Genomic DNA, 12,086 nt, shown 5'->3' on the forward strand with positions numbered 1-12,086 from the left:
CAACCGATATATAGATGCCTCAAAAGGAAACAACTAAATATTGATGACATGGTTTCATCAAGGGTGCCTATCAGTAAGTATGAGAACATGTAATTGAGAAAAGAGGATGAGAGATATACCCCTACCCAATGAAGATGAGAATGCTATAGATAGGCATATCTGGTGATCGGTTAAGGTATTCCACCAGTAGAACAATAAAGTGTAGACATGAAGGCAAATGATAAAGGTGCTCCACTGGAAGAGAATCCAAGTGTAAGGTAATGGCAAATTGGTCAAGGTATAACCAGTAGGGTTAGAGAATTAGTAGATAAACCCAGTAATGAAGTTGGTTGGTGAACCTATCCAGACTGACACAGAGGTATTTGCTGAGATGGACATCGACATAGATGACATATACCATTGAGGTGGTATGCATGCATAGGTCGGCACGTTGATTTAGTGAAGTGTTAGGCAGTGAGGTAGATGGTGATAGGTCGACATTTATGTCAATAACATGTTTCACAGGTTGAGGAATAGAAGAGTGTGCCTCGAGACTAATCAAAGGTCAGAGATCTAATTTGATGACTTCATGATCAAGGCTGAGTATCCAGGTACTAATCAAGGTAGATGAAGATATCTGGATGATTGCTTTATAGGTATTTGACATGTGCAGACCAAAGATGAAGTCGTGTTTGCTAAACTTAACAAATGTGTATTGGAAGTCATGTGATTGGAGGGTTTGATTGGTGTTTTGTTGTTTATCAATCAAGGAGATAGAATGGTTGAGATCTAATTAAATTTGACTTGTCTTGAGGTCATTGAATAAACCCTAACCACCTATAATTTGAATTGGCTTTTGTTGGGAAAATCGGTCTATAAGTACACAAGCCAAAATTGAGTTGGGTTGCTACTACATAAGAGGGTATTGCCTCTTAATGAGAGAGTGTTCCTACATGTGAGAAGAAATTGATTAGATGCTCAATGAGTATCAAAGGAGAGACTAAGAATGAGAGAGAGAGAGTGCAGGGTTGAAGAGTTCAACTGATAATAGTGAGGTATCTGATAGTGAATAGTTACAAAATATTGCAGAGAAGGAAAGAAAAGAACTGACAGAGTGTAGTATCGGTAGAGAGAAACAATGTAGCAGAGAGCAGAACTGGGAGAGAGAGAACTGGAAAAAGATGAAGAAGGGATTGAATTGGTGAAGGTGCAATAGAGAGTAAGTTACATCAGGAGATTGTGTTGTAGCTGAGAGGTGAGTTGAGAACCGGCAGAGAATTGGAGAGGAGAGAACCGGTAGAGATTTTTTTATTTTTATTTTTAATCGGTAATAGGCCGAAGCTGGTAGGGTGTACATACACTACCCCCTATGGGATTTGAACTTGTGACCTCTCTTTCAAGAGAACAAGTTCTCCACCACTAGGCCAACTCAGGATGTACAAGAACCGGTAGAGATATTTGCAGAAGAGTTAAAAAATCCATTTCTAAGAAGACCCTTGTGTAAATAATTATGTTTATTGAAGACCACTGAGTTGGAGCTTGGTGCAGGGGTTGGTTCTCCTTGGGTTGTGCCCTAAATCAGGGGTTGGTTCCCTAAACACTATACTCAAAGATTAATTGTGAGGCTGGATTGGAGTAGTAGACTCTAGCAACATTTCTCACAGAGGTTTTTCCCATCTTGGGTTTTCCTCATATATGCTAGTGTTATGTGATGTTCCTTTCATGTTTGAGTGCATTTTTTATAGTACCCTATCTAACTGGTAAGTATTATTTCTATTAGTTCAGTTAACAAGTATACACACATAGGAATGTTAAGGGAAAAGTTTGAGAACCACTGATTCACCCCCTTCTCAGTGGTACATTGTGTCTAACAATAAAAAGAACACATTATTACAAAATATACTCACCTTTTATATTTATGATAGGACAAATTATTAATATGAAATACACTAATACATATTCATTGGTACATCCATAATTGTACACATAGAAATTTTTTTCGGACAATAATAATTACTTAAATTGAGTATCTTATTTTATTAAATCATCATCTTTTTTTATAAACAAGTGTCACATAGTGGCTAGTACTAGCCTTTATAGTATTGAAATTAAAATTGTTTGATAGATATATGAGTCAAAGTTTATTTAAAGTTGGGTTGAATATTCCAAAAGGAGAAAAACTATTTCATTGAGTTATATAATAATTGACACTTAAATCAAAATAACCATTTTTTTGTGATTGCTCACAATAAAAAAATATTCTTTTAATTTTAATTATTGTTTATTATGCAGATTATAATTTTAAGTGTGATTATTTAAAATAAATTCCTTGAAAATGATAGGTTGAAGAAGGCAGCATGTGGGATCCATTGAGCGATGGTGTTTCCTAGCCATGTAGTCATTGTGCAAGAAGTTAAGAGCTATGAGGCCTTCCTACACTTTCTTGTTACCTATTTCCTATTCTATTGAGGAGTCCACCCTTGTTTGTGGGGAGGGTCATCTTGATACTTCTAGTGTGGAGTGGAGTTTGTTTAGGGTTTTAGTTGGGGTTCATTCTTTTTGGTGTTTGCTAGTTGGTGTGGGCGGGTCAAACCTTGTCTTTTGTTTGTGTCTCTTTTAGGTGATCCTTGGGGATTTTGGAGAGCCCCTATTTTTGGGTTAGGATTTTATTTTTGGTTATTTGAGCCTGCATGGCTATGTGTGTTGATTCTGAGTTGAATCAGAATTTGTCTTTCAAGGATACAGTGGTTAGGAGTTCTTCCTTTCCCAAAAGGGCAACTAATGTTGGAGTTGGTTCTTTCAATGGCCCTTTTAAGGAGAACCCTTCTTTAAGGGGATTTTTTACCTTAAAAGGTTAATGGATGTCTCACCAGAAGTGATCAAAGGTCAATTGTTGTCATTCAACCTAAGATAATCATTGAGGATGTCAAATATCTTAGCAATCATGCCTTAATATGCAATTTTATGGGTATTAGGGTCTCTCTCCCATTTATTAAATATTCAGCCCAAGATCATGGAATCTAGAGAGTAGGATGGAGATAATGTTGGCAGCAAACAACTATTTTTTGGTGGCCTTCTTAAATTTGTCTGATAGGAACAAGGTCTTTAAAAAGAGTCCCTACTTTTACAATCAAGTAGGGATTTTCATGAAGACATGGCATGCAGGTTTTAACCCTACAAAGGAATTACCATCTTGAGTTCCAACATGAATTCATCTCCCATGGTTTCCATTAGAATTGGAGAAATGATATTTTCCATTCAATTTCTCTATTTCCTAGGAAACTAGTGAGGCCATCAATGCAAATGATGGACAAGAAGGTAATTACCTATGCTCATATATGTGTTTTCAATTAAGTGAAAAGAAGGTTTTTAAAGGGGGTTGAAACCCTTTTACAGAGAGATAATCAAAAGATAAGACCTTAAAGACCAGCTAGATAGAGCGAAACACAAAAAAGAGACAGCTAGCAAAGACAAAAAGCCAACAAGAAGCCAAAAGAGGAAAAGTGACAACATAGAAACAACTAAGGGATATTCATGAGCAACAAACCCTAAGAAAGGTTTATGATAAGCTTTACCACTTCTTTCTCTAGCTAGACCATAGAGCCAGCAACGCTCTTCAGTTCCTCTAGCTCCTTGGCATGTTGGGTCATCTTCGTAGTACTTACTAGAGTTCTTTGGTCGTGAATAGTAGTCCCCCCTTCAAGAGTCAGAAGCTTATCCTCGGTAGTATCAATTGTGTTTTTTTTCTGATGGATCTATTTTACCTTGTTGATCATCACACTAAAGTTGTCAACAGAGGCTTTGAGAATTTTTTGTCTTTGTTCTCCAATTTTCTTCAGGGTGTTCTAATGATTTAGTACCTGCTTCTCTAGATCATTGAACCTAGCCTCCACGACCTTAAATTGAGAACCATATGCACCAGTGATAGCCTCCACATCATGTTGATGGCTTTTGTCATTTCACTTAGGTAGTTAGGTAGGGTATTGAGCTTACCTATTCTAACAATGTCTAAGGTATCCAGTTTCCTAGATGAATCCTCCTACTTGTTCTTAAAACTATCCATCTTTGAATAGACCCAATCAATAACCTTCCAGAACTCCATCATCCCACTCTTCACAGTATTCAACATGGTTATAGGAGATTTTTTCCTATAAATATTGATCTTAGGAGCAGTATTATCTAGGGCCTCCATGTTAGCATCAATAGTTTTGTCATTGGGAGGCAAAGTATAACCTTCCTTCACCGTCTTCCCATCTTCTTCAACATCATATGTCCTTTTATTGGGGTCCAGAGGATTGGGTTGGACATTTAGAGAATCATTCCCTTTATCTGGGCTAATATAAGTGATGACAGGGATCCGCTTATTTTTCTTCTTAGGTGGTGGGGTAACATAATAACTATCAGTCTTCATCCCCTCACCATCCTCTTCATCATCTTCAAGACAGTTATCCTCCTCCTGAACCTTACTCCTTTTTCCTTTAACCCCTTTTCCATCTTTCTTTTTTCCAGACCTAGAAGCCATATCTTTGTCCTTCCCCTTGCTAGAACCTTTAGCAGAGGTAATCTTGTCACCATCATCTTCCCACTCAATATCAAACCCCTCATCTTCATTGTATTCTATGTTCTTAGACTCATCATTTGAATCTAAAAGATTAGTATTAGAATGTTGCAAAGAGGAGGCCTTGACATGGTTGTATAGAAGAAATATTAACCCTTCATGCATGGGAGGGTTACTATCCAGATTAGCCCTAAAATCCTTAATGCTAGTGTTAAGGGTGATAAACAGGTAGAAGGGTATAGACACTAGATCTTTATGAAGAAAATAATTTAGAAGGACAAAGTGATAACCATAGACAAGAGAGCATCTACCATAAAGAGTAACATATTGCATGACAAAAAACATAACCCATCCATACCTTCTTTATCACCTTCAGCAAGTAGTAGGTCTTGCCGAATTTAACCAACTTGGTTTTCTCATACTCCTCTTTCAGGAATCGCTTGATAGCAACCTCTATAAGCTTTCTATCTCTATAAAACTTTCTACCTCCCATCAACATGCTAGTGACTTCCGTGATCATTCGTTCATCAATTTCAACCTTTCTTCCTCCTATTGTAATTTTTCCATCCTTCCAATTCTTCTTGAAAATTTTGGCAGCGGTAGGGTTTTTCCCAACAATTCTCTCCATATACCCTTTCATCTTGGACATTTCCAAAATATCCCATGCCTTTGTCTTATCTTTCCATTCATCATAGGAGAGTGGCTCAATTATTTTCCTATTACCTCCCATGGCATCAACTACTAGATTATTCCTATCCTTCACAATGCAGAAGATGGAAAAAATAGAGATCAAAGTGCAAAGTGAGAAGGTCTTCAAAATAAAAATGGGCACCCACAAAGTGTGCAGAGTCTTGTCCGCACTAAATGCTAGCTCAATCTTAGAGCAACACTCTTTCCTATTCATTATGGCCTTTTTCATTGATAAGTGTCTTGTCATTATTACTTATCACTCCCTCATAACCATGAACTCTATCATAAATGAGGAAGGTGCAGGACTCATGAGGAAGACCCATCTCACCTCTCCAGCTCATCATGTGATCAGCATGGACAGCCATGTTGGCTGCCCAATCAACCATAGTGTTGATTTCTCTATAATTGTGAGATACAACACACTACTCAAAAGACTTAAGTATCTCCTTAACTTGAGATATGATATTTTTAATGGCCCATGATGGGAGGATAGACCCATTAGGAATTGAAAAATATTGTCATAATCTCCCTTGAGCCATACTTTAGTAAATCCCAATGATTTAACACAGGAAAGGCTCTGGTAAGTAGCCATGGCCTATGCTCGTATATGTGTTGAAGGAGATTTCAATAAGACATTACCAGATTGTGTGGAGATTCAATTTGGTTCCTCTTCCTAGATCCAAGAAGTAGATTATGAAAATTTGTCATTTAGATGCCGTGTTTTCCATGAATATGGGAATTTATAGAAAATGTGCCCTAAATCTAGACTCATAGTACCCACTAGAAAAGGGCCAGAAAACCAACTCCCTAAACCATACAAAGGTAAAGCTCCTATGGAAAAATATAAAGAAGGTTTTGTGCAGTTCAAAGCTAAAAACAAGGGTAGATGTCAAAACCGTACTTGGAAGGAGATGAATAATGATGAATTTTTTTAACTCATTTGAGGTATTAGAGGAACTTGATCAGCTTGAGGATACCATTGTTGCTATGCCTTTAAGTGAAAAACAACTTGTCTTGGGGATTCCTAATGAAAATTTGTTAAATGGCAATCACAATGCTCTTCACAATGGGTAAACATAAACTAAGATGGAAACAAATGTTTCTCTTTTGACTTTAGGGGAGGAGATACCAAGTAGTGATATGAAGATAATTCAAAATCCTAAGGTACCCAATGTGGAGGTTAAGACTGTAAGGAGCCTCTCATTGAGGGTATAGGTAAAGGGAATGCTCTTTCTCTTGGGGTTCACCAAAAACTACCGAAGAGGAATTCTCTAGAGAAGAAATCAAAACTAGGGAGAAAGAAAGAACAAGAAAAGGTGAAGTTAATTGGAGAGACTTTGGTTGAATCCAATTTGATGAAAACCTTGGATTCCCATTTCAATCCTTCCCAAAAATGATAGTCCTCTCATGGAATGTTAGGGGTATGAATAAAATCCCTCGACAAAAGGCTATTCGCTATTTAATTTGGATTCACTCTCTTGATGTGGTTTTCATCCAGGAGACTAAGACGTCAATTGAAGGTATGATGGGCCTTGCCCCAAAGATTTGGGTTAGAGGTCAATGTCACTATGTTGGGATTGTGGGCAGCTCTAGGGGTTTGGCTTTTTTTGGGGACCCACGCAAGGTTGTGCCAAGATGGTGGATTTCGAGAAAATCCTCATTGACTTTGGTTGCTGCTAGTTTAGATATGGGTGAGGTCAATGTTCTTTCTAGTGTATATGCTCCTACTGACATAGCTAGTAAATTGATGCTTTGGCCTCATGTTAGAATGGTTAGATCCCAAGCTCATTATCTACAATGGATTTTGGCTGGAGACTAATGTTTTTCTTTCTATGGAGGAAAAGAGAGGTGGAGTTGGTAGGCTCGAACAATCTTCTAGGATATTGAGGGATAATATTGAGGCATTGAGCCTAGTGGATGTAAGACCTTCTTCTAGTATGTTCATCTTAAACAAAAAAAGGATGAGTGTGGAGGTTGTTTCTAAAAGACTTGGCATGTTTCTTGTTTCTAGCTACTGGGTCAGTGATAGTTGGATTACAAAATCTAAGATCCTTGGTTGGAGAGGCTTTAACCATTGGCCAATTAAGTTGTTTGATGTAGCTTTTGGATCCTCAAAGAATCCTCCTTTTCAGTATTAGTTAATGTGGCTTTGAGACTCTTTCTTGCATGAGTTAATCATTGTGGTGCCCCTCTCGGATTCATATCTCCTTTTGATGTCCTGATAGACCTAGTTAGACTTATTGGTGGTACCTTGATCAATACTTATAACTCTATTTATGTTTTCGATTCTTATGGTGGATGTTTTGAGTATTTATGACTCTATTTCTATGATTTTGATATTGCTAGATGCTTTATATAGTTATTTCCTACTTGATGATTCATGTGATGGGTGATACATTATAGATTATTTGATGGATGGATTTATATTGATGGATTTTATGCATTGACACTGCTATGTGGACTATATAAGTTATGATGTTATGATGATACAAACCCCTATTTGGTGAATGGTTTCATTCGATGTATTGATGTGATTGATGTATCTGACTGTCTTCATGAAAGGGATGATGCCTGATCATTCATTATGAGCATGATAAGGTGTTGGGATTAACTTTTCACTTGCATGTTTATAATGATGGATATATGTTGTATATGTATCAGTTTTTGGTTACATGATTGCGGGTACCAGACATCGACTCGACCTAGCTTCATAGGTTTGAGCATGTCCTATCCCAATGGAAAGTTGTTGGAGATGACATAGTTTCCCTCACACACTCTAGGCTTAGTTGGTCACCTTATGCGTTTGTGCCACAATGTGAGTTAGTGGTAGAGTCTAGTGTCGTTGTTCCTCTCGTTGGATCACCTGGGTATGCGAGCATATGATTTCTATTTAATTTTATTTATGGTATAATGTTTTGGATTAATTAAACATAGGTTTTAAGGGACCCAAAACCTAGTTACATATGAAAGATATTCAAGATAGAAACAAAATACAACAGCAGCAAAAAACCAGCAAAAAGACCAGTAACAAAGGAAAGGACAGCAAGAGGCCAACAAGAAATTGGCCCCAAGCCTAGCAAAAACATAAAATTAGAAATTATTCATTGCTTCTTTTGCATCCTACACCAAAATCATCATTGCTTTGGCCGCTTCCCTCAAGTTGGTATTTTCCTGAGTAGTCTGGCCTTCTTTCATCTTCATATCCTTCTCCACCCCAGCCTGCCTGGTTCTGCACCTAGGGGTCTGGTGGTTTAGGCTGGAAGTAGGAACATCTTCAATAACAACCAGGTTCTTCTCCTAGTTTTTCTTTTCCAAATGATTCACTAGTGCATTCATGTTCTGGGAGGAGACTTTTAGAACCTAGAGGCTATGGTTCATAAGGCTTTTCAAGGTTTTCTCATTTCTAGCCATTCGGGCATTGACATTGTCCTTATCCTCCTCCACCTATTCCTTTAGTATTTTTATGACATCCTCTAGATGTTTCAGGTTGCCTTTTATCAAGTCTTTCTCCAGCCAGTCTTCCATTTCTATTTCTTCCTCCACTTCACTATTCTCCATCTCCTCGTGCTGCATCCTAGAGTCGGACATGTTGATCGGCTTGTTGATCTTAACTTCCAACTCCCTTTGTTTACCTTGCATGCTCGTAATGTTTTCCACCACCCACTTCTGAAAATTGAAGAATTCAAGGGTGCAATTGCAGGCGATATCCAAAATGGTGTCCGTAGAATCCTTGCTCTATTTTGTCTCCTCCACATTAGGGTTTTCAGCTTCCTTAGGCTTCAGAGCCTCTTTCTCAGTTTTCAAGCCTTCAAGATTAGTTTGACAATTCTTAGAATTGCCCCCTTCCTTTTCTTCCCCATAATTCTCCTCCTTGTTAATCTCCATTTCAGAAATTTCTTTCTTATTCTTTCCCTCTTCTTCCTCACAAAGCACATCCTTTTCTTCTTGCACAATATCAACCTTCCTTTTTTTATGGGTAGGGGTGCTGGTCTCCCTAGTCGAATCAGATTCTATGCATTTCTCAGAAATCTGAGCATTGAGGATTAAAGAGTCATCCTTGGTTTGCATTAATTTATTTTATAGTGTGATTATTGTTTAATTATTTATTTATTGATAAATATTTATTGTGAGAATTGTATTTAGTCAATGGAGATTAATTTAATTAATATAATTGATTTATTATTGATTTTGAGCTATTGTTTAATAATTTATTAATTATTTATTTGATGATTTGTTTATTATTGATTTATTATTAATTTATTGATGCTTTGTTTTATGCAATTGATAATATATTATTGAATTTTGATTTATTGGCTTTATTAATTTATTTATTGTTATTGTTGATTTGAGAATCCCTATTTATATGGTTTTATTCATTTAATCTCTTTATTTGATTTTTTTTTAATGATGGATTATTATTAAATGTATTTATACAAATATTATTTTATTGGCAATTGCATACATTATAGATTATCTACCCTCATGTGTGATTGGTTGATTTTAATTTGTAGGTAAATAATATTGGTGAATAAATTATTTCTCAAAACTATGTGAGATATGTAGATTATAATGTTATATGGATTTTTCTGATTGGTCAATTTTACATTATAGTTTTCTGTTTAATTTTTATTTATTGGGCTTTCTGTAATTTTTGTCTGGTTGAACATCTGACAACTTTCTGGAATTGGATTTTGATTTGAAGATTGGATTGAAGCTTGGGATTGTTTGATGAATTTTCTACTTCAGATTTTCAACAATTTTGGATTGTGATTATAGGTCGGTTTGAGTTTATCTTTCAAATCTTTAGTTTTCGAAAAGACTGTATTCTCCGCAACTGTGAAATTGTGGATTGAAATTGCTTGAATTTTTTTTGGAAAAATTGGAATTGAGATTTGTAGAATTTAGTTTGCTTATTTAAAAGAAAATTGATTTGGGGAAATTTGAAATTCAATGGTTTAATTTTCTGAGATTTATTGCCGGAAATTCTTCTCTTTACAAATGTCTATGTATTCAATCTTGATTCTTTAAGATATTGATTTGAATTTAGTGATTTGTTTATTCCTTGTATTTCCTCCCTTGAGGTTCCTTTTGGTTCTAGAGTTGATTTGGTGGTTTATGCCTGTATGTGGTTGTCGAGAGATCTCTGCCACCCATGGTGACTGTAAATTTTGAAGTGTAGACCCTTCTGAGTGTATGAAATGGCTGCATTTGAACCTTTTGACTCTTGTATAGGCTTCTTCTATGTATTTTGCAGTATTTTTTCTCTTTCTCCCTTGCTATTATGACTTCTATGTCTCAGATTAGACACTGTGCAAGATAGAATTTACTATGCAACTTTTGACAGTGAGTATGTTATGATGTATTTGGTTTTCCTTGTTGGAAATTGAACCTTCCAATCCCTCTGAGTCAATTTTGAGTCCCAGGTTAGACCTTTGTGTAGACCTATGCAAGTTCCTTTACCCTAAATGTCACTTTTTCTAGTTTCTGGGCATTTATACTAGAAAAACCACTAAATATACTAGAAGAACTACAAAATGAACCGGAAACACTATTTTGCATTATGAGGGCACCATTCTAGAAACTGGGTGTGCTAGAGTTTATACCTAGAGAGTTGAGTTAAGAAATGAGAGTGCTAGGTCATAAACTGAGAGAGCTAGACAATAACCCCAAAATGCTATTGCAATCACCAAAAATGCCATTTCATTTAAGAGTGCTACATTGCATTCCAAGAGTGTTTCTCTACATTTTGGGAGATCTAGACTGCTACAGAGGTCCTAGAAAGTCAGTTTTGAGCCCAATTTTTTCTTTTTGGGTTTGTAATTTCTTTAGAGGCATGTGTGGTCTATATTGAAATTCTTAGATTTTCTTTTGATATGTGTTTATCCTCCATGAGGTTTCTTATGCTCTGGTAAGAGGATTCATGCCTTGTCATTGAGGTGTTCGTATGCGATATGTGGCTCTGAATAGAGGGAGAGACCCTTGCTATTGAGAGATTGATTGACTCTAGTGGGATGTGATATACCTCACTATAGACGATTTGATATGGTTTTGATTCCATTTATGGATTTCATTCATGATTATTTTTTCCCTTGTGATGTTTTGGTGAAGGCTCTGTTCCATGTTTATGTATTTATGTGCCCTTTCATGGGTGGATTGTTCTTGGTTTGTTATGATTGTTTATATGTCATTTGTAATCCTTCTTGATGTTGGATTATGTTCTTTGGTTATATGTTTTACCCTAAGAACTAGGAGCATGGTTAAGGAGAGTGGGCTTCTATGAATTTTTTGAGGTCACGAGGAATAGACTACTAATATTCCTTGTGTTTTGGAGCTAGGGTCTCAATTGTCTAGATAGCTCATTGGAGGTTATTTGTAATGGTCAAGTGATAAAATAATAAATTAATCATAGGTGGGTTGGGTAAAAGTAACTCACCTTAACAAGATAAGGAATATGTGTGTGTATTCTCATCTCATGATTGGTTTTCTAGTGCATTTGTATGAGGTGGCAGATTTGGTAACTGGATAAACCAAACTCCCTTGATTTCCTCAAAGGTTGAGATGATTCTACATGTGTATCATGGATGTCAAGACAAATTTCTCGGATATCCTTTGATAGCATGCAATGTTACTCTTCCCTACATGTGATCCCTAGTTCCTTAAGTGTTAATTTGATTTGTTTCACCTCTGGAGGGTTTCTTGTGGTTTATCCATGTGTTGTGATTGATCTTAATTTCTTGACATCGTCATTTGGTTGTCAAGTTAAGTTTTTTTGGTTTTTAGGTGTCAGCCTAATTCTTGAGTGTGATTTGGAACCTCATGTCATCTCCTAGCATGGGGGGTGGTTCCTATTTGGTTCCAC

The sequence above is a fragment of the Cryptomeria japonica genome, chromosome 2 (genome assembly GCF_030272615.1).
Source record: "Cryptomeria japonica chromosome 2, Sugi_1.0, whole genome shotgun sequence".
In the NCBI taxonomy this organism is placed as follows: Eukaryota; Viridiplantae; Streptophyta; class Pinopsida; order Cupressales; family Cupressaceae; genus Cryptomeria; species Cryptomeria japonica.